The sequence below is a fragment of the Carassius carassius genome, chromosome 44 (genome assembly GCF_963082965.1).
Source record: "Carassius carassius chromosome 44, fCarCar2.1, whole genome shotgun sequence".
NCBI classification, from domain to species: domain Eukaryota; kingdom Metazoa; phylum Chordata; class Actinopteri; order Cypriniformes; family Cyprinidae; genus Carassius; species Carassius carassius.
The window spans coordinates 1,435,814-1,462,427 of NC_081798.1; the positions used below are offsets into that span (position 1 = coordinate 1,435,814).

The following is a 26,614-nucleotide window of genomic DNA, read 5'->3' on the forward strand; positions in this document are numbered from 1 at the left end:
GGTCAGTAAGGTTTTTAAAGAAATTGAGAGTTTATTCATTAAGAACATGTTAAACTGATCAAAATTGACAGTGAAAACACAGTATTTCTAAAGAATTCTGTTCTTTTGAACTTTCTGTTCATCAAAGAATCCCGAAAAATAAAATATATCTCAGTCTCCACAAAAATATTCAGCAGCACAACTGTTTTCAACATTGATAATAATCACAATTGTTTCTTGAGCAGCAAATCAGCATTTTAGAATGATTTCTAAAGGATCATGTGACACTGAAGACTAGTGGTCAACCGATATATCGCCATAGCCGATATATCGGCTGATATTTGGCATTTTTCAAAGTTTTCTGCTTGGCCGATATGTTCGAGGTGGGACTTTTATTTTGACGGCGTTGAGAGTGTCACCACCTTAACACACAGTGCTCATACTCTCCTTCTCGTTTACTGTCATCGCTAACAGTTCTGTCTAATACGGATAGAAGTCTGTCTAATAATCTGATAGAATGGTTAAAAAAAGGAATTAATGTATACAAAAAGTATTATAATGATTGCTTTTATATTATTAATAGAAAGGCTAATATTATAATACTTTCTCATTTGCCATCAGCATTAAGAAAATAAGCATCTATATAAATCTTTGAATGACAAAGATTTTTAATTTAACAAACCTTGCAAACTTTGTCGATTCCAGCAGTGAAAGTGTGCATTTAAAACAATATTGGTCGACCACTACAGAAGGCTGGAGTAATGATGCTGAAAATTCAACTTTCATCACATGAATAAATTAACATTTTACAATATTTTCACGTTAAAAATGTGTTATTTTAAATTGTAATAATATTTCACAAATTTTTACTGTATTTTAAATAATTAAATGTAGGCTTATACATTTTGTGTGTATTATGTATATTTTTCAGGATTCTTTTTAATAATACTTTCAAAAGAACAGCATTTATTTCAAATAGAAATCTTTTGTAACACATTATAAATGTCTTTGCTTTTACGATTTAACAATTGAATGCATCCTTGTTGAATAAAGGTACATTTTAGTTTATAATCAACCATAAATCATCATCACAGAAACACCACAGATGCTTTATTTTTATTAATGAAGGTTTTGATATGCGTTTGACCGAGTGTTGTCCTCTCAAGACATCTTGTGTAATATTAATACGCTGTACTCCTAAAAACATAAATCCTGACGAAGTCAAAGTGGTTTCATAAATGAATATTTGCTCAAGAGATGTATCCTGTCCTGTGTGAACGCTGGGTGAACTTGTGTTGGGTGGGAAGGGAGGGTGCTTGGACTCGTGACAGATTGTCTTGTTTAAGCTCTTCTAAGATTTGGTTACTTGTTTGGGAACAAGTTGAGAGGTCTTTTGTGTGTGGAGTAAACAATAAAGGACCCTTCAACCTTTAGGTGTTGGGAACAACGAGCGTGTGGAGTGCTGTGTCACCCCGGGGGATTCTGGGATTGACAGACAGTCGTTTAGGGATTTCTGCATCTGTGGTTTTGAACCAGAAGACCTTGGATTGAAAAAATATTAAATGGGCATTCATTATAGTGGCCACTTTAAAGTACATGATGTTAATTCATTCACCCTCAGACCATCCCAGATGCAAATTACGTTTTTCTTCAGTAGAACAGTAAAGAATATTTTTAGCTGAAACCGAGGTCCTTGGTGTTAAATAATAAAATGCAAGTTTTTATTTTAAAAAAAATATATAATACCTGTGTCTCAGTGATATATTGAGTTCTTATGAAGCGAAATGATCAGTCTGTGCAAGAAACTAAACATTTTTCACAACATTATTACCTGTAATCCAGAGCCTCAGGGAAATCCAGTTTGCAATGACATCAAGTATATGCAATTATATTATTAAAGTACCCAATAATGATGTGAAACATGGATGTTTTACATGTCTAGAGCATATAAAGTGGATGACCTCATCTTGATCCGCTCACCTTTTTACATAAACAATGATAAATCAAAAACTAAACTCGACTAAAAAGAACCAGTTCCAAAAAATGATTTGTTTGTGAACGGGACATCACCCTAGACCATTTGTATGAGGCTCTGAATTATGAGTAATAATGTTGTGAACAATATTAATTTCTCTTTAAGACATAAATATATCATCAGGAGCCACAGGTATTCATTTAGTCTTGTCTATAAATCTTTTTCCTATGTGCCATGATGATGCTTTGCACAAATTATGGGAATAACTTAACTTAAAAACTGGGTACAATGAGGTGACAATTTTTTACTCACCCTTCATCCATTGATGATTAAAAGGAAATTGTGAAATGTAAAAGCATTGACAAATTACTTTCAACAAACAGTACCATGAATAACTCCTAAAGATCCTCCTTCTATAAACAGCAATATTACGGATGTGTTAAATATCATTATAGCAATATATGTCTATATTTTGTAACGAGTACATTTTATAGATTCTGTGTTTAAAAAAACTTGGAAAGAGACGTAAGGATTTGGGGAGAAAAATGAAAGTTTCCAGGGAATTATTCATGGTTTATATCGTAAATTTAATCTGGTCTTTTTTCATTTACATTTTCATTCTTTTTACAGTATAATACAAAGGAAAATATGAAAGTGAATTTGAATTAAAACCCTGGCCGAGAGTACAGTTGGTATGTGTGGATCACAAACTCTGAAGGACGACACACATACTGCATTTCCATTCTTTTCTTGTCTCAGTTCGTTTCACAGAAGTAGCAAGGCAAAGAAACACAAATGAATCTTGTCACAACATGATAGACATGAATAATGGCTGACAGGTCTTGTAGGGTGCTAATGGAGGCTTGTGTGAGTATATCAGTGTTTACATGCCTGCAGAGGCTGATTTTACTCACTCAGATGAGCTTATAAATAAAACAAGAGCTACAAACGGTAATGGGATTACATTCATAATTGATAATTAGTGGTGTTTACTAATTCACACATCATTATTAATATTGCTCATACTTGTAATTAATGGTTAATTTCCCCTGAAGCGTATTCTGCTCCAAACATGAATGATTCCTTCAACAATGTGTCTTCTTGAGGAAGTGATCAAATGTACAATTCTCAATTGCTGGATCATAAAAATGGCAGGAAATTACCACTGATTTGAACTGATGAAGGGACCAGAGCATCAAAACGCCATAGCAATTCCATAGCAACCACTCAAATACCATCGCAACATTTTAGAAAACACTTAAAACTTTCATTCTACCATTAAATGAAAAATGCTGGGACTGACTTCATACCTTGCCCATAAACAAACAGTACTGAGATTAGAGAACATATTTTAAAGGGATACTCCACCCCAAAATGAAAACCCCCAATGCTGTTCCAAACCCCTAAAAGCTTTGATCATCTTCGGAACAGAATTTAAGATATTTTGGATATCACCGTATCTGTATCTGCCATGCCACAAGGATGTGCTGTTTTCTTTCAAATCAAAGCATAAATACACATAGAAACAGCGCACCCTTGTGGCGTGGAGGACACGGAAGAGCATACACAGTTGTTTTTGATAAAGGCTTTATTTTTGTTTTGTTTGCATACAAAAAGTATTCTCGTGGCATCATCACATTACGGTTGAACCGCTGATGGTAGATGTTTTTCTGGACCTTGACAGTGATATTTACTTGGCAGTCTATGGGACAGTCTCAAGCCTCCCAGTTTTCATCCAAAATATCTTAAATTGTATTCCGACGACAACAAAGCTTTTACGGGTTTGGAACAACATGGGGGTAATCGATTAATGACAAAACTTTCATTTAAGGGCGAAAAGTATTCCTTTTAATATCAAATTAAATTAAACTTAGTATTATAATGAAAAACATCCATTTATGTTATGCAAGGCAATCCATCATGCAAAACTACCTCTGCTGATGCAGCTAATTGACATCTTGTCCTTATGTTGTGTACTATTATAAAAGTATAATATATAGTATAATTATAAAAAATATAATTTACAGCACAGTAAAGACTTTATAAATTTCACAAAATTTACAACCCGAATTCCGGAAAAGTTGGGACGTTTTTTAAATTTTGATAAAATGAAAACTAAAGGAATTTCAAATCACATGAGCCAATATTTTATTCACAATAGAACATAGATAACGTAGCAAATGTTTAAACTGAGAAATTTTACACTTTTATCCACTTAATTAGCTCATTTAAAATTTAATGCCTGCTACAGGTCTCAAAAAAGTTGGCACGGGGGCAACAAATGGCTAAAAAAGCAAGCAGTTTTGAAAAGATTCAGCTGGGAGAACATCTAGTGATTAATTAAGTTAATTGATATCAGGTCTGTAACATGATTAGCTATAAAAGCTTTGTCTTAGAGAAGCAGAGTCTCTCAGAAGTAAAGATGGGCAGAGGCTCTCCAATCTGTGAAAGACTGCGTAAAAAAATTGTGGAAAACTTTAAAAACAATGTTCCTCAACGTCAAATTGCAAAGGCTTTGCAAATCTCATCATCTACAGTGCATAACATCATCAAAAGATTCAGAGAACTTGGAGAAATCTCTGTGCGTAAGGAACAAGGCCGGAGACCTTTATTGGATGCCCGTGGTCTTCGGGCTCTCAGACGACACTGCATCACTCATCGGCATGATTGTGTCAATGACATTACTAAATGGGCCCAGGAATACTTTCAGAAACCACTGTCGGTAAACACAATCCGCCGTGCCATCAGCAGATGCCAACTAAAGCTCTATCATGCAAAAAGGAAGCCATATGTGAACATGTTCCAGAAGCGCCGTCGTGTCCTGTGGGCCAAGGCTCATTTAAAATGGACTATTTCAAAGTGGAATAGTGTTTTATGGTCAGACGAGTCCAAATTTGACATTCTTGTTGGAAATCACGGACGCCGTGTCCTCCGGGCTAAAGAGGAGGGAGACCTTCCAGCATGTTATCAGCGTTCAGTTCAAAAGCCAGCATCTCTGATGGTATGGGGGTGCATAAGTGCATACGGTATGGGCAGCTTGCATGTTTTGGAAGGCTCTGTGAATGCTGAAAGGTATATAAAGGTTTTAGAGCAACATATGCTTCCCTCCAAACAACGTCTATTTCAGGGAAGGCCTTGTTTATTTCAGCAGGACAATGCAAAACCACATACTGCAGCTATAACAACAGCATGGCTTCGTCGTAGAAGAGTCCGGGTGCTAACCTGGCCTGCCTGCAGTCCAGATCTTTCACCTATAGAGAACATTTGGCGCATCATTAAACGAAAAATACGTCAAAGACGACCACGAACTCTTCAGCAGCTGGAAATCTATATAAGGCAAGAATGGGACCAAATTCCAACAGCAAAACTCCAGCAACTCATAGCCTCAATGCCCAGACGTCTTCAAACTGTTTTGAAAAGAAAAAAAGATGCTACACCATGGTAAACATGCCCCGTCCCAACTATTTTGAGACCTGTAGCAGAAATCAAAATTGAAATGAGCTCATTTTGTGCATAAAATTGTAAACTTTCTCAGTATAAACATTTGCTATGTTATCTATGTTCTATTGTGAATAAAATATTGGCTCATGTGATTTGAAAGTCTTTTAGTTTTCATTTTATTAAAATTTAAAAAACGTCCCAACTTTTCCGGAATTCGGGTTGTATACAAATGTTTATTTCGCTGAAGAAGTGCACCAAATCAGCAGCGCTAGGAAACACAAATATTCTGAGTTCTGATTCAGCAGCTGGATTATTTCATCAGAGACAGGCTCAACCCAGCGGTTGGGTAAAAAACAATAGCCTAGCATTAGGCAGAGGAGGGTAGTAACGAGTTACATTTACTTCGTTACATTTACTTGAGTAATTTTTTGGGGTAACTAATACTTTTCGGAGTATATTTAAAGATGGGTACTTTATACTCTTACTTGAGTAAATTTTTGGGGAAAAATCTGTACTTTTACTTCGTTACTGTGGGCGACGCTCCTCTGGTTACTTTATCTTAATGCAATAAATGTTATAAATGCTTCAGTTTGTTCCAAACGCGCCGTCTACTTTTCTCTGGACAATGAGCGATGCCCATTCGCGAATGATTCATTCTTTTGAGTCAATTCTGTTCAAAGGCTTGATCAAACCAATTGGCAAACGAGTGAATTGGTTCATGAATCAGTTTGAATGAGTCGTTCAGTTCCCTGCCGCACGCACTGAGCGTCTGAAGTGGTTCACTCAGAGTTGTAACGTTTAACATCAGCAGCGTTGAAAACGTGGCTATGGAACTGCACTGAATTGAAAGCAAATCTTCAAAGGCTATTATTTGCTTGCGATGGAGATCCTTATTAGATGAACACCGCTTGTGCTGTCTACTGTTTAACAGGTAATAACTTGGGCTACATTCAGGGTTCTAAATTAACTTTTTTTGATCACCAGCCAATGTGGCTGGTAACTTTCTAAAGTTACCAGCCAATCAGAATATCCACTAGCCAAATTTTTTCCGGTGAAATTATGAGTGCCACTGAATGCATTTGATTATTTTATTAGCATTGTTGGCATGAAAAACAGAAAGTACAATACATACAACAAAATATACATAGAAAGTGCAAACATTTATTTTTAAGATTGGGATCTCTATCTATCATTTGAATCGCATGTCTTCAGAACTCCTCTTCTGTTGGATCAAAGTCTTTGATGTCAGGAGAGCACAACTGGGTTTTAAGGAGGTCAGAGAGGGTCTCACCTTTTAGGCGTGAGCGCCAGTCACTCTTTACCTGCTTCATAGCACTGAAACCTCTTTCACAGTCAGCTGTAGTTGCAGGGATGGTGAGGAGAGCATCAAAAAGATCAAGAACATCAGGACACCGATGGCGCAGCATTCTGTTCACAGTAGGCCAGGTCTTCTCAAAGGTTCCTGTAGCAGGGTGAGACAGAAAATATGCATTATGCATTTGCCAACTATTATACATTTTCAAATGCAACTTTAGTTATTAAAAGATGGCATTCAAATTTGGATTCTGCCTTTAACAAATGATATTTACTCTGATTCCTGATAAACAAAATAAAACTTTCTTACAATATTAGACATTTCTATAGAGCTTGGGAACTTTAAGCACTTGTTTAAAAATGCTACTGATAAGGTACATTAGTATGATTTTTTTTTTCCTCAAACATCATTCTCCAAGTACCTTGGCTGAATCCTGCTGTGTACAGTTCAGTCTTAAGAACTGTCCATTGATCAGGGATCAACTCCACATCAACTCCAGCAGACAGTAAAAGAGGTCGGAAGTGACTGATGAGTTTGTTTACCTCTTCATCACCAAAATCTGAGAACAAAAGGGAAAACATTAATATAAAGTTAAGCAGTTGTCTTAAAACATAAAATGTGTAAAGATTTGTTCATTACATTTGAATTGCTAACCTGAACTTGTGTCTGCCTCTGGCCAGCACTGGAAACGTGGCCTAATGGTTAGAGAGTCGGACTCCCAATCGAAAGGTTGTGAGTTCGAGTCCTGGGCCGGCAGGAATTGTGGGTGGGGGGAGTGCATGTACAGTTCTCTCTCCACCTTCAATACCACGACTTAGGTGCCCTTGAGCAAGGCATCGAACCCCCAACTGCTCCCCGGGCGCAGCAGCATAAATGGCTGCCCACTGCTCTGGGTGTGTGCTCACAGTGTGTGTGTGTGTTCACTGCTCTGTGTGTGTGCATTTCGGATGGGTTAAATGCAGAGCACAAATTCTGAGTATGGGTAACCATACTTGGCTGAATGTCACTTCACTTTAACTGGTCAACCGCATAGCATGCAGGACACCACTGTTCACATCACTAAATCTAGCAGTTATGCACTAGGACAGAGAATCAATGAGTTCATTCTTTGCCTTGTCATGCTGGTCGGCATCAGTAGGCTTCAGGAGAACTCCCTCATAGGTGTCTGTGTCCAGCACTGCTCTCAGCTTAGGCCCAGGTCTACAGTTGTGCAGAGATGGAGGGATGAGTATCTTTTTAATTATTTTTTATTTATACTGAGATGAAAACACACCAACACAACCTAAAATCAAATCATAAATTGTAGGATATATAATACATACCTTGACTTGTACTTTTCTATGACAGCCTGAGTGGAGGAAAGGCAGCTCTGAGCTTCAGCCAGGGTTGACACTGACCTCCGCAGTGACTTGGAGAGGTTGCTCAGTTGATAGATGGTGTCATGGAGAAGGCAGCAAAACCTGAGCACTCCACTGTCCTTGCCTAAGTTGAGGAACCCCTTTGCTGTGGCCCTCAGAACAGCGTTAATGTTCGTGGCCTCCTGGGACTACAAACAAAACAACTGCATTATATCAGACAGCATTTAAAACAAACATTAAATAATCCATCTACACTGCTGGTTTTAGTAGGCTATACATTAACATACCTTCTCCTCTAAGTGGTGTACAACGCCAGCATATCCCCTGAGAAAATGGTCAAGTGCTTTAAAGAGATGTGGTAGCCACCGGGTTCCACCTACTCTGGTTGGCATCAAAGCCTTCATGTCGAGCTCCCTAAAGTGTTTCTTTAGGCTGGCCCTGTTCACTCCACTCTTATGATATAAGGTGTAGAGTCCACTTAACAGGTCCTCAACTTTCCTGGCCATCACATTTTTCCTTATTCCGTCTGAAAAGGCAAGCTCTAGCTTATGGGCCATGCAGTGGATCCCCAGCACATTTGGTCTGTCTGCACGCAGTTTTGTAACTACACCATTTTTTATCCCTGTCATTACAGATGCTCCATCTGTGGTGATTGCAACTAGCTTGTTCTTCCAAACAGTGCTGACTCCATTTTCCATTATACTGCACACTGCTTCAGCTTTTGTAGCATCTGGCTTTGAGACAGCTTTTACCCCGACAAAATCAACTTTGACCTTCCCCTCACTAGCACTCCTAACGTAGACCATTTCTTCTTCCATCATTGCACTGTCCAGGGATCCATCTGACATGACCGAGATGAACTTGCCATCTGATAATCTTTCCCTCATCTTTCTTCTCTCATCCTCTGCTATGTAGTGTATGAACTCTTTTGCCTGGTAGTCATTTGTGTATGTCTCTCCTATCTTCAAGCCTTTCTTCCTGTCCACCCTGAAATTAATTTTCGTGTAAAACCACTGTTAGCGCCTACAATAAAATACATTTCAGTGAGATTGATTTTTTCTTTTTGAAACCCCCAAACGTAAAGTTTCATCTGTGTCTATGTAAGCACTTTGAATCGTATAGAATGCACTGTTTCTGAAACATGTAACGTTAAATAGTAATGTTAATTCACTTACTCGCACATCCATGCGAAGTCGGTGGAAGGTCTGCCCTTCTTACCGATGGCGTGAGCATTTCGAAAAAGTAGCTGCATCTTCTCCAACTCAGACGTCTTAAATAAAGCGAGGCTTCTTCCAGCAAGGCTCTCTTCAATACGACCTGTCTTGGCAGTTTTAATCCTTAGGCTCTCCTGATGACTTCGGGAACTCTCATGGTCCTTTACTGCCTCTACTTTAAAATTTTTAGATCCTACTACGAAATTGTTTGTTTTGTTTTTTTCTTTTGCGTACATGCGGCAATCCTGACAATACATGACGACATTATTGTGGTCAAACACTAGCCATTCACGACCCGTCAGCCATTTGGCATTAAATTTTCTTTTCTTCGTTTCTCTGTCGATACCCTCCTCATCCCCTGCCTCGTTCCTCTTCTCGCCACCAGAAGTCTGTCCTAACCACCGCCGCATTTCTTTTGATATTAATCACTTTACTAGCCAACTTCGTTCGTATTATATCTTGTGTTTTCTGTGTCCGTTCGTTTCCATGGTTTCTCACGCTGGTTTCACTGCAGCCAATGGGCGTATGAAACGTCATCAAGTAGCATTACGGTACAGTGTTCATGGGAAATGTAGGAAGTAGTGCCAGGGAAATAAATGACCGAGATCATGTATCGTGCATGTAATTCCTCATGCATCACCGGCCAAACTGGCTAGTAAGTTTTTATCAACACCCGCCAAAATTAATTTTAACCCGCATTTGGCGGGTTGGCGGGTGTTAATTTAGAACCCTGGCTACATTACAGTACACGATAGCACTGTGACATTAGTTTGTTGTACGTGTGTGGCTTATAACAGAGGCGAGTCAAGTTGAATGCAGCTTCCAAAAGACAAAAAATAGCCAATTAAAATTTTATTAATTTTAATACAATCACACCGGTGTGAGTACGTTCAGCAAGTCATATAATCAGCTGCTAAATTCAGATCTGTGATCGCTTGCTGGCGCTGAGTCAGAGATAGACGCGTTTTTACAGCACTGCGCATTATAACCAATCACACATGATTCTTTTGAGCTTATTAAAGCATTGGCCAATCAGAGGCGTTCAGATGAGTCATCGCTAAAATGCCGGTGCTTCCTTCACTCGCTCACTGACTGAATACCTCTTTCTGGCGAATTCTCTCGTCAGAAACAACAAAGTGCAGATGTGCGTACGAATCTTTAATTAAGATATTGATTTCACAGTGTTAACAGTTTCAGTGATTTTAATGGGAGTTTCTGAGAGTGATTGAAATCTAGACTGTCAGTGAAAATGATCTTTAATAATGTAAATGTTAATTGCTCTCTTTCAATGAAAGATTAGTAGCAATATTTATATCACATTAACTTTCAATGTTAAATTCACATTTAATATAAAGTCAGTCGTATTAAAAATATGTTATGGCATGACACCTATATCTGTTACTTAAGTAAACAGACAGGGTTTTATAATAAATTACATAAATTGGAGTAAAGGCTGATGAAATATATACATTTATACACACACACATATATTACATACATTTTATCTATATATCTAAATAAAAATAGGCTCAGTATATATGACCCAAAGTAACTAGTAACTAACTACTTGAGTAGATTTTTTATCCGATACTCTTTTACTCTTACTCAAGTAACTATTCAAGACTAGTACTTTTACTTTTACTTGAGTAAATATTTCTAGAAGTACTTTTACTTTTACTTGAGTACAGTGTTTGGGTACTCTACCCACCTCTGGCATTAGGGCTGAGCAATAATTCGAATGATATGATCATGTGCATCTCATCAGTAAAGCCAGTTCTGTGATTAGAGGTAAATCCCCAATAAAATGACTAAACAAGCTGAGGTGATAAATGAAAAAATAACCCAAAATTTTGTTTAGCAACTACCCAACAAGGTTCTTTTATCTTTCAAAACCTAGAATATTTAAATGTCTTTTTAAAACATGTTGCTATGCAGTTGCACAGCAAAACCCTAGAAACCACCAAAAACACCATGGCAACCACCCATAATGGCTGACAAATGTGCAACACCGTGGCAATAAAATTAAAGTAATGCTTTTTAATTTCCTTAATTTTAATTGAGGTAGCAACAAATTCAAATTTATATGTAGGAAGTAGAATTAAATAAATTGTAATGCTATAACTAGCTCAGTCTGAGCCCTGGATGGTGATTCTATTAGAAAAATTATAATAAATAAATAAATAAAATTTTAGTTGCAGTGCCACTGGCGACAGCTACAGTTTATTCTTCATTAGAGACTGCATTAAAGGCACTCATGTGTGATAAGGACATGCATTTTATACAATCAATCAGTTATTCAAGAATGTTTGGGGGATTTAATTGTTTGTTTTCACTGTGATGCAAATTTAAAAGACTTGTTTGTTTACACTCGAAATAAAAAGGGCAGCCTGGGTTAGCAACAGCATTCACACACACAGAGTAAAATGCATCAGTGATGCAAGGTCCTGGCAGACAGGATGTTGATTATGTTCTAGATTAGCAGCTGCTGGCAGGAGTCTATGTACACACACACACACACACACACACACACAAACACATGCTCTCACATACACACAATTTGTATAGTCACATTATTTCAGTTACTGTCACTAAATTAATTCCACTTAATCTGAATTTATCTTTGATAAATCACTTCCACTCTATCCGTTCCTCTGCGTGTGTGTGTGCGTTTAACCCCCAGTTTCTTGCTGTAGGGCTAAAGCTGTTGTTGCCACAAATGGTGTTGTGTTGCTGATTAAATATTTGTCATCAGCTGCTCAGGTCAAGTGCACACAAACAGGGAGTAACATGCTCAGATTAATACGTGCACCAATGCACCAACACACACACACAGACACACACACTGGCCAGAAACACTTAAAATATTTAATGTTCTCCTTTATTTTGCAATTGCTTTAAATATGCATTAACATAGAACATTGCTGCTTTAGCAAACACTTTTTGGCAACACAATTAGCAATGGCTTCAACACACTTAGCAATGACTTAAAACACCATAGCAACAAGTTATAATACAATCGAAATGTCTGTTTAGTTCTAAATATATTAATGTGTATTTGTACAGTAAATCCCCAAAACACCATAGCAACTGCACAGGAACATTTGTGTTCCAGTTTGTGGCATGACTTCCTGCTCTGTGAGTGTGTGCATTAACATACAGACAAGCATTTGGATGTTGGCACATTGCTTAATTAACTTTGGACCTATAGGCAGTTTAGCACTCTGGAATAGCAGGATTATCTGAGGAATGATTGTCATATGTCAGCAGGGTTAAAATATGTCTTCTCTGAGTGAACAATGAACAAAACTGCAGTCGCGCAGCTATTATTACCTTCATATTTATGCATAGTCCCATACTGCTAATAAGCGCCTTCAGCTATGTAGCCAAAACACATCTGAATAAATAGTCATTGGCTTCTTTGCTCTCAAAATACTGTATGATAATAACAACATAATGTTTAAAACTTGAATGTTTTTTAACATGTTGCTAAGCACTAGTACAGAAACACCCTAGCAACCACCTGAAACATCATATGCAACATGTTTGGACATGTTAAAAATGTAAAGTGTTTGAATGTTGAATGTTTGTTTGTTTGTTTACATGTTGCTAAGCAGTTGCACAACAAAACAAATAGCTATGACCTGAAACACACATAGCAACATGTTAGAACACATTTAAAATGTAAGTTGTTTTCAATGTTTTTTTTTTACATGTTGCTTAATAGTTGAACAACAAAACCCTAGCAAACACACCAACCACATAGCCATGTAAGAACACATTAAAAACCTGTTTTGAATGTTAGTTGTTTTGTTTGTTTCTAACAAAACCTCAGATGTTTTAAACGTTGGGTTTTTTTTACATGTTGCTATGCAGTGGTACAGCAAAAACCTATCAGCTGATAAAAATACAGCAAAATCAGTAATATTGTGAAATATTATTACAATTTAGAATAACTGTTTTGTATATAAATATATTTTCAAATCTAAATTATTTCTGTGACCAAAGCTGAATTTTCAGCCACCTTCTTTAGTTTCACATGATTCTTCAGAGATCATTGTTATATGCTAATTTGCTGCTCAAGAAACATTTCTGATTGTTATTATATGGTGAAAACCGCTTCATGTTTTTCTGGAATCCTAAATACATTTTTTTTCCCGAGGCTTGGCTTGAGCTCCGAGTTCAACCCCACGCTGTGATATCAAGAGAGAGAAAAACTGAAAAAGAGGTGGAGATGGGGAGGTGGAGGAAAGACAGAAGAACTGATGCTGGTTAGATGCAATGAGAGCTGCTTATATAGGCTCGTTAATGATGATTGACAGGACCGAATGATTGTCTCTTCCCAAACCTACATTTGGAACTTCATTAATTTCTTAAAAACATAAAAATAAAAAAACGTATCCTTCCCAAACTAGCATTTTTGTTTACATTTCAATCTTTTTAGAGCATTAGGAATGCCTTTCCTATCTCTTTTGATTTCTGTTTCTCTCTTCCAGCCCAGGACTGTGTTTTGTTTTTATGATATGTTGTAATTTGTCCTTCAGCTCTAAAGTTATAATTCGCTTTATATTTGGGTACAACATAGACATTCTATTGATAGGTAACTCTAAATATCTCTTTAATGTTGTAAGCGATGTACACTGGGACTCCTGTGCTTCCGGTGTTGTCATGAGCTGGTCTTTGTTTCCTCAACACACTTTTGCGACATGCCTGCTTCATCATTGCCCCCTCAGTATGCAGACACCCTTGTGTTGGCATTGTATTGCCAACAAAGCTCAGGCATGATAAATTGTTAAAGCTCGAGATTCCCTCTTGGCTCCATCAGAGGACGAGCTGTCAAACATGGTTGTGGGAAGGCGGTCGTGAGAAGCGAAGGCTGTCTGGTGCTGCTACTGTCTGAAGGGTATCACACATGCTGGTCAAACGAGGGCACATAAACACACACACACACAAACACACAGCAGCAGCACTAAGTAGACGGGGAGCCTGTGTCCTTTTGCTGAAATGTCATAGTATGCATGCATTTTATTTTGTTGAGCAGACTGATGATGCTTTAACATGTCGACTAGGACAGGTGGAAAATGTGTGCTATCTCTGGTCATCTGTCTGTGTAATCTACACCCAGTCAACTGTGAATACACATGAGTTCTGTTCAACATGACTAAAACAGAGCTTATAGCAAGACTTAAACACTGAATCCACTTACAGTGAGTTCAGAAGGTGAACGAATCAGATGTATTCCAGATCAGGCTCGAAAATTATTGTAAGACAATTACAATTATAATGTTACAAAACTGAAATGCAACCAAAAAATAAAAAGTATTCAATACATTTACTAAAAAAATTTAATGTAAGTGATTGCAAACAGTTTTATTTTATTTATTAATTTAATTAACTTTCAACATTATTTTTTTTAAAAATAGCTAAAATAAATTGATTGCAACCACTTACCTTAAATTCTTTTAGTAAATTCAATTAATCTTTTTTCTTCTCAGTGTACAACTATTTCTCTTTTAAATAAATGCTGTTCTTTTGAACTTTCTGTAAAATGTATCAATAGTATCCACAAAAATATTGGACAGCACAGCTGTTTTCAACATTGATAACACTCAGAAATTATTTTTGTTTTTTGTTGTTGTTTTTGAGCAGCAAATCAGCATATTAGAATGATTTCTGTAGATCATGTGACACTGAAGAGTAATGATGCTGGAAATCACAGTAATCAATAACAGTTTAACAGATATTCACATAAAAAACAGCTTTTTTAATCTGTAGTAATATTTGTATTGTATATTTGTATAGTAACTGTATTGTTGATCAATTAAATGCAGTCTTGTTGAACAGAAGACACTTCTTTTAAAAACATAAACAATCGTACTAACCCGGTTTTTATGTGAATTCATTTATATGTATATAAATGCCTTTTATTATATTTTATTTTACTTTTGTTGCAGACTCGGTCCACTAAATAATAATAAAAGTTTAGATTTTAATAATGGATTAGTAAATGCTGAAATGAACATAAACTGAGATTAATAAATGAACTTTTGGAGTATTTTTATCGATTATGTTAGTTAATGTTACTTGCCAAGGAGATGAAATAAGATGAAATGTGACGTGAGAAGAAGGAAAAATCAATAAAATTTCACTTGAATATTTTGCATGGATATAATTGCATTATCAAACTCTAACTTTGCCAAAGAAAGTGCAAACATTAATGAATCATGAATTTAGACGCATAAAAGCAAGACAAATGAGTATCAAATTACAATCCAAAGTGTTTAAAATGTAATTTTCATCATATACCGTCATGCTTTTAAACAGAAGTTGTTTCGGGAAGAAATGTCAGAATTCTACATCTTTAAATAACAATGTAACTAGTAAGAGTGTAAAAAGAGTTTATTTTCTTATTTGCAGAAGCACTCAAACACTGAATTGATTGTGAATGGATGAGATTCAGCAGACGTTCATGCGGATCAGACTGTAATATTATTGTTTATGACCATCCATCAGCAATATTAAGGGAAAGAGTCGTATGCTCCCCTGCTGTGATAATCTGCAGCGTGGTAATACAGAGAACGGTTTATTACAAGTCAAACACCTGATCCACAAATATCTATTCTGCACAATGTTTAATGATTTATTGATGCAGCTCAATATGATATGATGAGTATTTGCATTTCAGAAATAGATGTGTTCCTGCCTCACCTTTCCTCTACGATCAGAGTCGGGAGGAAATCTGTGTTTATGCTGTTTGGTTTCAAACTCAAGGAGTGAAACACATTTGGCGTCACACAGAGTGAGAAGCAAGGCCTTTATGTGTGGACACATTTATCTGAGCGTCAGATGATGCATCACTGTCCCACACTGCCAACAAATCCAGTTCATCCTGCAGAAAGCTTTTGTTGCAGCAGTATAAGGTGAAAATTTCGGTTGAAAGGTTAACCCTATTGAGACTGCTGTATCAATCTGACATGCAAATTTCAAAACTACATCTACTGTGTCATCTGTTAGTATATAGTCTTTTTTTATCCAGTAAAAGCTCTTTTAGTGTAATTGTACAAACGTCCAGCTTCAGCTCAAGCTTCTCGTGTGTTTTTAATCTTTCCTGATTGTGATCAAGTAAAGGTCAGAATAAGGTCAGTAATATCTCCAGATGAACTCTTACTGGACTGAATCTGGACTGATCATGTTTTAGAGTCTCAGATCTGATCCTCAGGATCTTTTGAGGAGCGTTTGTTTCCAGAAGCTTTACTTTCACTGTTCCTCAGCGGAGGAATGATCTTCACAAGCCTCCAGAACATCTCACATCTTTGTTTCTTCAGCTCTCAATCACTGTGTTATATGTGCGGATCATGTACATCTCATCTCACTGAGACACATCACTGGAGATATCGAGCGACTACTGATATTTATATCATTTTATGCAAGTAGATTTTATAATGTTATGAGGATCTCATTTATTTACATTTATAGTGATCAGAATTTGTCAGCATCAGCACAAAATTGCATAATTTGTCTCAGTTTGGGCCTCTGCATAAAACTGAGCAGTTTTTTCTATATCACATTATCTGAGTCATAAAAGCCTGAGATGTGAAAAGAAACACTTGCAAACTATTTATAAAAGTAAAAAAAAAAAAAAATTAAAAAAATTAAAAAACATTAAAAAGTGAGATTGCCTACTCTACTAACTACATTTCTTTCAAGATTCACATTTTGCATTGCTTGTCCTATGCATCACCAGTAGATAAGCACACTTCCACACTTGTGGTTAAAACAAACTGCAAGTTACTTGCACAGAAATACTCTTTTGTTTTGTTTTCAGTTCATAGTCTACTCATAATAGAGTCTGTGTTGTATCATTTTTTGTTGTAAGATGACTGGACAAAATTTTGGGATTCGGTAGATTTGTGCTAGTGTTATTTTACTGTTATGCATAGTATTTATTCATATTTTTCTTTAGCTTTTATATATAAATATATATATATATATATACAATACAGTATATACGTACTGTACATATTGCTTCATTTTTAGATACTCTGTTATGTGTCTTTATTTTATTTATTTAATATTTCTATGTGTGCTTATTACAGTATATAGTCTGGATTGTATTTTCTTGAATTTTCTGATTTTTTTTATTTTACTTTAATTTGTTATTCATTTATTAGCAGTGCAAGTGTTATTTTACTTTTATTTTTATACTATTATAGTATTTATTAACAATTTTATTTAGCATTTATTCTTATATTTTCAGTTTTTAACTTCATTTACTGCACGTTGTATTTTTTTGCCTTTATTTTTTAATAGTTACTGCCTAGAAATGAGTTGAATTTTATAGAATTTCCTGGTACTAATAAAAGTTGATTTCTATTTGTTTTTGTTGAATCCTGCAAGGTCATTCTGTAATCAGTGGATTTGAGCAAGTGTTATTTTATTATTGTTTATATATGTTTATATTATTAATGAACAGTTTTGTTTTATATTTTGACATTTTAAACATTATTACTCTTTTATCTTTCGATTTTTGCCTACGAGTTGAATTTCCTTTAATTTTGTGTAGCTTCGAGCTTCATGTTGACATCTGACTAATGAATGATAATGGATTAATCACAGTTATAGAGTTTAATTGACAACAATAAAAGACATGAGTAGCTTTTCCTCTTTAACTTAAGCTGCAGTTCCCCATTAAATGGTCAGTTGTGACCCATTTTTGGGAAGCGACCCGCCCGCTGAGAAACATCGGTTCACAAGAGTCCAACTGAACTCATTGACCTGCAGGATGGACGCCGGTTTCTCCTTAGAGTTTTGCTAGTAATGCATGAATAAAGACAGTCCAATGATGATTCAGATTATTTGTTTCATTGGTTGAAATCGTTCTGTGCTCAGAACTTCTCATTGAGTTTGTTATTTCGTTATTTTTTTCCCCTTCACTGTGTAATTGTCACTCAAATCAGAGGGCTCGTCATATAAACTAGTTGGTCGTAGTTTGCTCCAGGGCAGAGGTGCTGTCTTGTCCCGCGTTCGGAGGGAATGCCGCTGAAGCAGATGGTGTGAACCCATGTGACCGGCCCTCATCCGTGTCGTGTGGACGGCTGGGCTTTTTAAGGGTGACTGGCTTTGCTTCTGTGTCCTCTCCCACTGAGCCTGCTGGGTTTGATGAGTCTGAATCCTGTCTGAAACGGCACTCAGCCGGACCACCTTTTGAGCCCAGCTGGTTGCGAGCACTAATGATGTCTTTATCTAGGTTAGTGATTATTCCAGACAGGCATAGTGAGAGTTTAATATGTCCTCTTTGTTTGGACACGCACTGGCATGATACCAAATACACACAGTAATCCGTGTGGTGTGTTTGGAGATTTTCGTGGATTGTTGAGCGACAAAACCGGCCCTGATTATCAGCCACACAATCACTTTTGACTTCTTACCCAGCCTCTGTGTTGTATTCGCCTGCACCCGTATGCACTAGAGACTGAATAGATGTGCCATTAGTGGAAATAATCTGTTTCTGAGGATGTTACACAATACTGCACAGTCAGAACATTTAGTACAGACTAATAGATATACACAGCTCTGCCTCACCGTGGCACTTATATTGCATTATAAGGAGCCAATGATTTTTCTGATGCAACTATATAATTAAAGAGGAAACCAAGCAAGCAAAAATATTTGATTGTTGTCATAGATGAAGCTGGCTATTAATTTATAAATATTTAATACAATGCCATTAAATAATTAATTAAATAGAATGTAAATAATTCAAATTAAATAAGTGTTTTGTAGCTTTTAGTACATGCAGTATTTGTTTGGTTGAACACTAGTGAAAAAAACATTTTTACAGTTAAGTGTTGAAAAAAGGAGGGGAAAAAGGCAAATTAACTTTTTAAAATGTTTAACATAATTTGATATTTATTAAAAGTTGCTAATAAAAGTTTAAATTTTTCATTTATTTATTAATTAATTCATATTTTTTTCATTAATTTGTAACAATGGATTTGTGGCATGGTTATTTTATTTTTCCATTTACTTATTTAATTCTGCTTTTGATTTTTAGATTTAGTTTTTATTATACATTTAGTTTAAATCTTTAGTAATTGTTAATTTATAATTTTTATTAGCTTTATTTAAAATATTTTATAAAATTTTTAGTGATTTTAGTACTTATTTAAACTCAATTAAGTGTCTTTTTTTTTCAAATTTTCGTTTAAGTTTTATTATTTAAACATCTATTGTTTAAACAATTTTGTTTTGATAACCTAAATATATTTTTTATAGTTTTAGTGAACAATAACAATGCTGATTTGTATTGCATGTTTCATGTGAGAGTGTTTTTTATAGGCTAATTAGTTGCTCGTTTGCTGTTAAAATAGGAAGACTTAAGAGATGTATGTATGTTACAAAACCACAAAGTTCAGTTATAAATTATTCATATTAATAAATTCAAGTCTTGTACACCACATTTGCTTCATCTCACCTGTTATATTTAGTGTAAGCTCAGTTTACCCCTTACTGGTTTTCACCTATCAGGGGTTTATGGTTGTGAAATTTTTGCAAGACCAATAAGGCGATCATTGCTCTCAAATCCATTCAGAAAGACAATATTTCATTGAGTATTGAAAATGCTTTTTGAACTAAAACATGCAGTTCTGTCATCCACCAGCAGGGGCCCATGCTAACTAGTCAAACCTCGACTCCTGGTCAGTAAGGTCATGGAATCTGCAATGATATTGAATGTGACAAGCTTCAAAACATGTTACACAAGTGAGATTCTGGGACGGTGAAGACTCGCAGGCCAAGTACAGCTGATGTAAACGCACACACACACTGACCTACTGATCCTATAATTGCCTTTATGTCTGTATATTTCTATTTGCATGTTAAATACAATGTCACATATGAATCCTATGAGGTTTGTGTCAATGCTCCCAAACACTGAAGGCATCTAGTGTAATTTGCTATTTGTAATGTACTTACAAACGTGTCTCTTTTTTTCAGATATCTGTATATATCCACAGGCAGATGTTGCTGTAGAGAGCGTTTTCATATTTAATCCTGACTCGGAAGTTATGTCACTCCATTATTTTGGAAATGTGGAGTACCTTTGTATGAGAAATTAGGCAGCTTAGCATGACAGCTGTAGGCCAAAACACAAATCTGAAACACTCAAGGATTACAGTGCAATACTTGATTTGTTTCAAATTTTAAAATTCAGATGATTAGTAATAACTATACTTTTCCATTTGATTGGTTATGTGAAGCATTGCAAACATGTTTTGTATCACATTTTTTCCTGAAATGTTATGAGTAAATAAGCAAATGATGCATTATCTAATTAAATATATACCAATTTGCATCAATTTCCAGGAAATAAATCTGAACAATCAATAAAGCCAGATTCAAAATTCTTGATTCATTTTGTTGACATATTAGAGTTATAAATTTGTAACGAAGATATTTTAGATTTCTTTTTTTATCACTTAATAAATCAGAAAATACTGTTATCAGCCAGAAAAAAAATCTAATTTTGCCATGTTTTAGGAAATGGAAAATCTTCTTAGATTCCTTTAATTTCTAAACTTTTAGAATAGAAAGGAATACAACTCTAAGATTTGGTTTATGTAAGTGCTGCGATATGGAGAATCAAACTCATTTTGTGAAAACAGCCTTTTAAATGTATATTGTAATAGAAAGCTACAGATTAAAAAAGACAAAGTGCAATATTTAAATCAGTGTGAATGATATAAAAACCTATATTTCTACCTGATATTCATGCTAATCTTGTAACAAACACTCAACTGGTTATTTCAGCAGAAAAGTCTGTTTCTCACATAACTTCAGAAGACAATGTGCAATGAAGTGTATCATATGGACACACTGTGGCCCTCAAATACTCCACATACTGTAGGCTACAGTGGTCTGTCAAGACTAATTGCAGAATTTTATTCTTCCTCAGTTTTTGGGAACGTGACCCTTGAAAGCCGGGGTCAGCTCACATTGTTCGTTCTGTCCCGGGGCAGTGAAGCGCGTGTCAGGGGTCCGAGTCCCATGGCACCTTCAAATGCAGCCCTCTTGTGTTCTGTGATTGGCAGCTCGTTAATGAAAAATGACTGGCCACGCCCCTATGAGCTCAGCAGCATATACTATACATTTCTCCAGAAAAATTTAATGAATCCATCTTAAAGTGTTCTTCATAAGATGTTGGATGATTAGTTTCTTGCAGTAGAGGTTCTGGAGATCAGCAAAGTAGGAAGAAAAATATGTGATATTTGTGAAGTTTGTAGTAGTTTGGCTGTGTTTTTCTCTATTGTTTTATGGGTGTGCAAATATTGATTTCAGATGTTTGTTAAAGCATTCTGAAAACATGCTGGTCGCCATAATGAAGAGGACCATCATTCTATGGTAAGAGAAAAATTAGGGTAATTCTCTGAGGAAATTCATCTTATTTACATTTTAAACAAGGATGAAGATACACACACACACACACACACATTGTATTATTTTATTTGGATTCACAAGTAACAAATAGTAATCCAAATACACACACGATTTGAATCACCAGCATTTGCCATTTAAATAACACTGTTGTTATTATTATTATTGGTATCATTTTGTGCAAACATACTACATTTTAAATTTAAATATGTAAAAAATATTTTAAAAACAAAACTGGTATATTTACACAAAATATCATCAATGGGCATTTAATTTGAATGATGGTGATTATTATTATTATTATTATTAAATATACTTTAGGCCCAATCCCAATTCTATTTTAGATTTTTGATTAGTAATATGCATTGCTAATAATTCATTTGGACAAATTTAAAGGCAATTTTCTCAGTATTTTGATTGGTTTGCTATAGTTGTATCTCGGCCAAATATTGTCCAATCCTAATAAACCATATATAAATGAAAAGCTTATTTATTCAGTTTTCAGATTATGTATAAATCTCAATTTAGAAAACTTGACATTTAAGACTGGTTTTGTGGTCCATGGTCATATATAAAGAAAACAGTAAAGGGGCCAAAATACAGCCTTGTGGGACCCCACAAGTCAGGAGGACCACCCCTGAATAACATCATCCCATATTGATTGAGAAGCTTCTATGTTTAAGATATGACTGGAACCAACTTAATGCAGTTACTCTGATGCCCACAACTTGCGAGCAAGCAAGACCTCATGGTCAACTATACCAAATGCCGCACTTAAATCTAATAGTACCATTACAAAAGAGTCAGCGGAGTCATTTTAAATGTGAAAAAGTAGATAAAGTCAATTAAAATATATATTTTAAATCTATTATATTAATATATTTACATTATTTACATTCAGCATTTAAATCACATTATTATTATTTGATTATTTGATTTATAAAGATTATTAATGTCACGACTGCTATTGGTGGAGCCTGAGCTCTGTTGAATCAGAAGTCTTGCTTTAGTTTGATGTGTATTTGGGTCTCCGTGCTGCTTGACCTCATGTGTTCAGTAGTTACGTGTGTTCACCCCAGCAAGGTTCACACTGATCTATAATATAGGGACACAAGTTACGAAACAGCAGCGCTGACTGTGGCAGGAGCGTCTGGCCCCGCAGCAATGTTTACGCTCTGAGTGATTTTATTAAAACAGTATAGGTCAAAGCAACTGGGCCATTTCTGTTAGCCCCTCAGCTCATCCACAAATACGCTTATTCCCCACGGGCCTGGAGCTCCATTGACTCACAGAACAGGATGTTCTGCGCTCGCTACAGAGGAGGAGGGAACCACAGAGACAAAGAGAGAAGGGGAATGAAACAAACCCGCAAGCAGCGGCAGCAGAAAGCCGGCATGTTTGTTTTGAACAACTTTAAATGTTCTTTGATGCTTGAATGGAAACTCAAACATACAGAGCCGAACACTGAGAGAGCTATCATGGCGAGGGCCTGCCGGGGCCCATCATGATGTGAACAAACACAGATTGATTTGTTTTTAACACATGATACGGATTCGATTAATGCTTTCCATTTATTTTGCCTGAACAAAACAATGTGAATTTCAATGCAAAAAGATTTAAAATAAAATGTTAAATGATATATTAACAAATAATAAAAAATAAATAACAATTATTTTGTTTATTCATAATAATGTAATAATTTATAATAATGGTTATTTTGTATTATTTTTAAGTTAATGATAACAGAAACTTAAACAAAAAAATTGTTTTATATCTGTTTTAATTTACTTTTTGACATTATTTTCAGTGATTTTTCTTTGATACCACTGATGCCCATTTTTAAGTAATCGATAACTCCTCTGATTATAATATGTTTCATTATTAATTATTTATATTATATTGAAAAAAATGCATTTTATTTACTTTTGCTGACTAATAATTATAACTTATTTTTTTATTATGCTGCATATTCATTTTAATATTCTGCTTATAACAGAAATGAAATTCATAACCTTTTATAATTGTTGTTTCTCATGCGCTTTGGTTTTTGATAAGTGATTTGCAGAATTTTTTTTGTTTTGCAGATCAGATTTGTTTTATTATTTTAAATTATTAGCAATTATTTTAAAAATATAGCACTAATATTTATTAGTACAATTTTTTTTTAAATACAATACATATTATTTTTAATTGTCTGAAAACCGATGTCCAGTACAATTTCAACTTACTATTTTGTGTTTTAACACAAATAAAACTAATGATTAGACTATAACAATATACAAAATATTACCATTATGAATATTTACATTTTTAAAACATTTCTGTAACTTAAGCATTAACAGTTTATGCAAAAGCACATAAAAAAAAAAAAAATGTGTGATGTTATTGTTCCTGCTGCTCTTAAGGTGCAACCTAGATGGCATTTATCTGATATTAATGAATCGATAATCAAACAAGCAATCATAGAAGTGTGAATATCAGTAAAACAATGTGAGTGAAAGCGATTATGGGTTTATCTGAGTATGTAAACATAGACTGCACTGTGAAATGAATGAGTCGGGAGGCTAAAAATCTCAGTAAGGCAACTCAGGAGCCCTGCCAAGTCCGATCAGCGCTTGTTTTTGAGAGGCGACCTCTTTCTCGGAGAGAGAGAGAGTTTTTTGGCCGCGGGTTTTGTTTTGATCCCTCTCTGCTTGTGTGTGCTGACAGGATCTTTGAGGATTATGAGGAAACCCGCGAGTCCTGCTTTAAAGATCCTGGCCTTTCTGTTTGCTTCATATAAAACAAATACAGACTTGCTCTTTCCAAGAAAGACCTTGGATCTAATTATCACGTCCGGGTCGGGTTGCGAATGCATGTGCTTATTGAGTTCGTATGTGGTATCACAGATGTGCTGGTCACTTGTAATCTTTCAGTCTGTTGGTAAAGGCTCTTGGTTTGCTGTCAAAAGTGATTTGGTTGATGGTAAACTTTGTTTGCACACAGCCGTCTCGCAGCCAAAAACACAGGCTAAATCCTAATTACTCCTCCCTTTGCATCTGAGAGCCGTCACATGTCTTTCAAAAGCATTTGTATAACTCTTTAAAGCCAGCGTCTTAGTTTCCACTGAGGATTTGTATACGATTAAGGAAACAAAGGCAAATTCAAGATGCTGATGAATATTTTTTTTTTCTTATCGTGGTTTCCATTCACTTTGTTTGGGATAAGACATCTTTCATGAAGCAAATTAATAAACACATTTTAAGCCATATAGTGGCTTACAAGAGATTTATTCCCCCTCCAGTGACCTTAATGTTGTACTGAAGGATTTCATAAAATATCATATTAAAAATTATTTACATTACATATTTAAAATGAGAAATGCATGTCAAGGAGCACAAAGTTAATACCCGTGCCTCTTGACAATATATTGAAATCTTATGAAGAGAAACAATCAACTTGTGCAAGAAACTAAATATCATTTACAGCATTATTACCTGTAATCCATAGCCTCAGGCAAATAATCTTGAGTGATGTCCTCTTCACAGATTAATCATTCTTTTCAACCAGTTCTTTTTGGTATACTACTTAAACCTGTTCATCAAATTGGACTGAACCATCTAAAGAGTACACAACTTGAGCAGATCTGGTTACTCAGTCAAAAATCAATTTCAGCCTGACAGTCACTCTGACTCAAACTGAGCCATAATAGCAGCGTATCTGATCCTACGATGAATGAACTGAATCAGAGCTACAATTCCTCCAACAGTCACTGAACTGAGGAAAGAGTTAAACTTGGACGAGGGCCGATAAGCCGCTGATATAAGTGTGGACACAGCACTTGATAAGTAACTTTGTAACTACATGTCAACTAATTCTCATTAATTTGAAACTACATGTCTACTAACTCTCAGAGTTTAGGGTTAGTAAAATAAGTTGACATATACTTGCATATATTCATATACTAGATTTGATATCCAGCATTTACAGCATGGCATCAGGAGCTGATGTATATTTCAAAAGGGCCATTACCGAGGAGAAGCATTTGCTCAGACTCCAAGAGCTGAAGCGTGAAATCCACAGGAGGGGAACGGGATGGTTTAAACCTGATATCCCGGCAAACTCAATACTAATCCCCTTCACACCGTCTAATGACTCTCTCAGGTAGGTTGAGTTGTCATCATTCCTTTATGCTTTGCACGATACCATGACACCATTTACTTGCGTGTTCGCACACGTTCTCCTATGGAAGGTGAACGGGGCAAAAATCTTCAAACAGAACATGGAATTTGACCATGTCAACACGCATTGTTTGTCCGTTAACGTGGCATTTGTGATCGCGTTTATTTTGTATGTTCCATTGTACTATTACGAAATCCTTCATGAATAAACATGATGGCTGATGTTTGTATACTTATATATAGGGATGCACCGAATGAAAATTCTGGACTGAAACAGAAAATTCTGAATGCACTTGGCCAGAAACCGATACCTGCATTTGGTGGGTTGGCAGAAGTTAATTTATAAATAAAACCTGATCGTGTCACATATGCAAATACGATCTCAAAAACAGTAACTTCATTTGCTGCTGTGCATGTTTTTGCATTAAGTGCGTGCTGACAGTCAAATTCCATGCGCTCCGTTTAAAAACTTTTGGCCCCGTCGGCCTTCCATATTTTCTCGTCGCATCCTCCAGAATGGGATTGCAGTTTGTTTGAGTTTATAAAGGCCCTTATTGAGTCACACATTCCTAAGCTGAACCTGAACACTTTCGGGGCGCTAAAAGCCCTCAGCGTCAAGCGAAAAAATCTTATTTTTGTTTCAGGCCTATGACAGAGAAACTTTGAGGCTCTAATGAGCTCCAGGGTCTCGTCGGGTTGCCATTGAATGTTTTTTGGTGCACTGCTCCCATTACAAAATGCCT

At 35.7% G+C, this 26,614-nt stretch overlaps 1 long non-coding RNA gene across 1 annotated transcript in view; it reads left to right on the forward strand.

Moving 5' to 3' along the window:
* The first annotated feature begins 204 nt into the window (after positions 1–204).
* Positions 205–26,614, forward strand: part of LOC132126277 (uncharacterized) — a 76,889-nt gene continuing 50,479 nt past the window's right edge. Inside the window, exon 1 of the long non-coding RNA XR_009427370.1 lies at positions 205–279. This is a non-coding gene — a long non-coding RNA (uncharacterized LOC132126277). The remainder of the gene's footprint in view (positions 280–26,614) is intronic.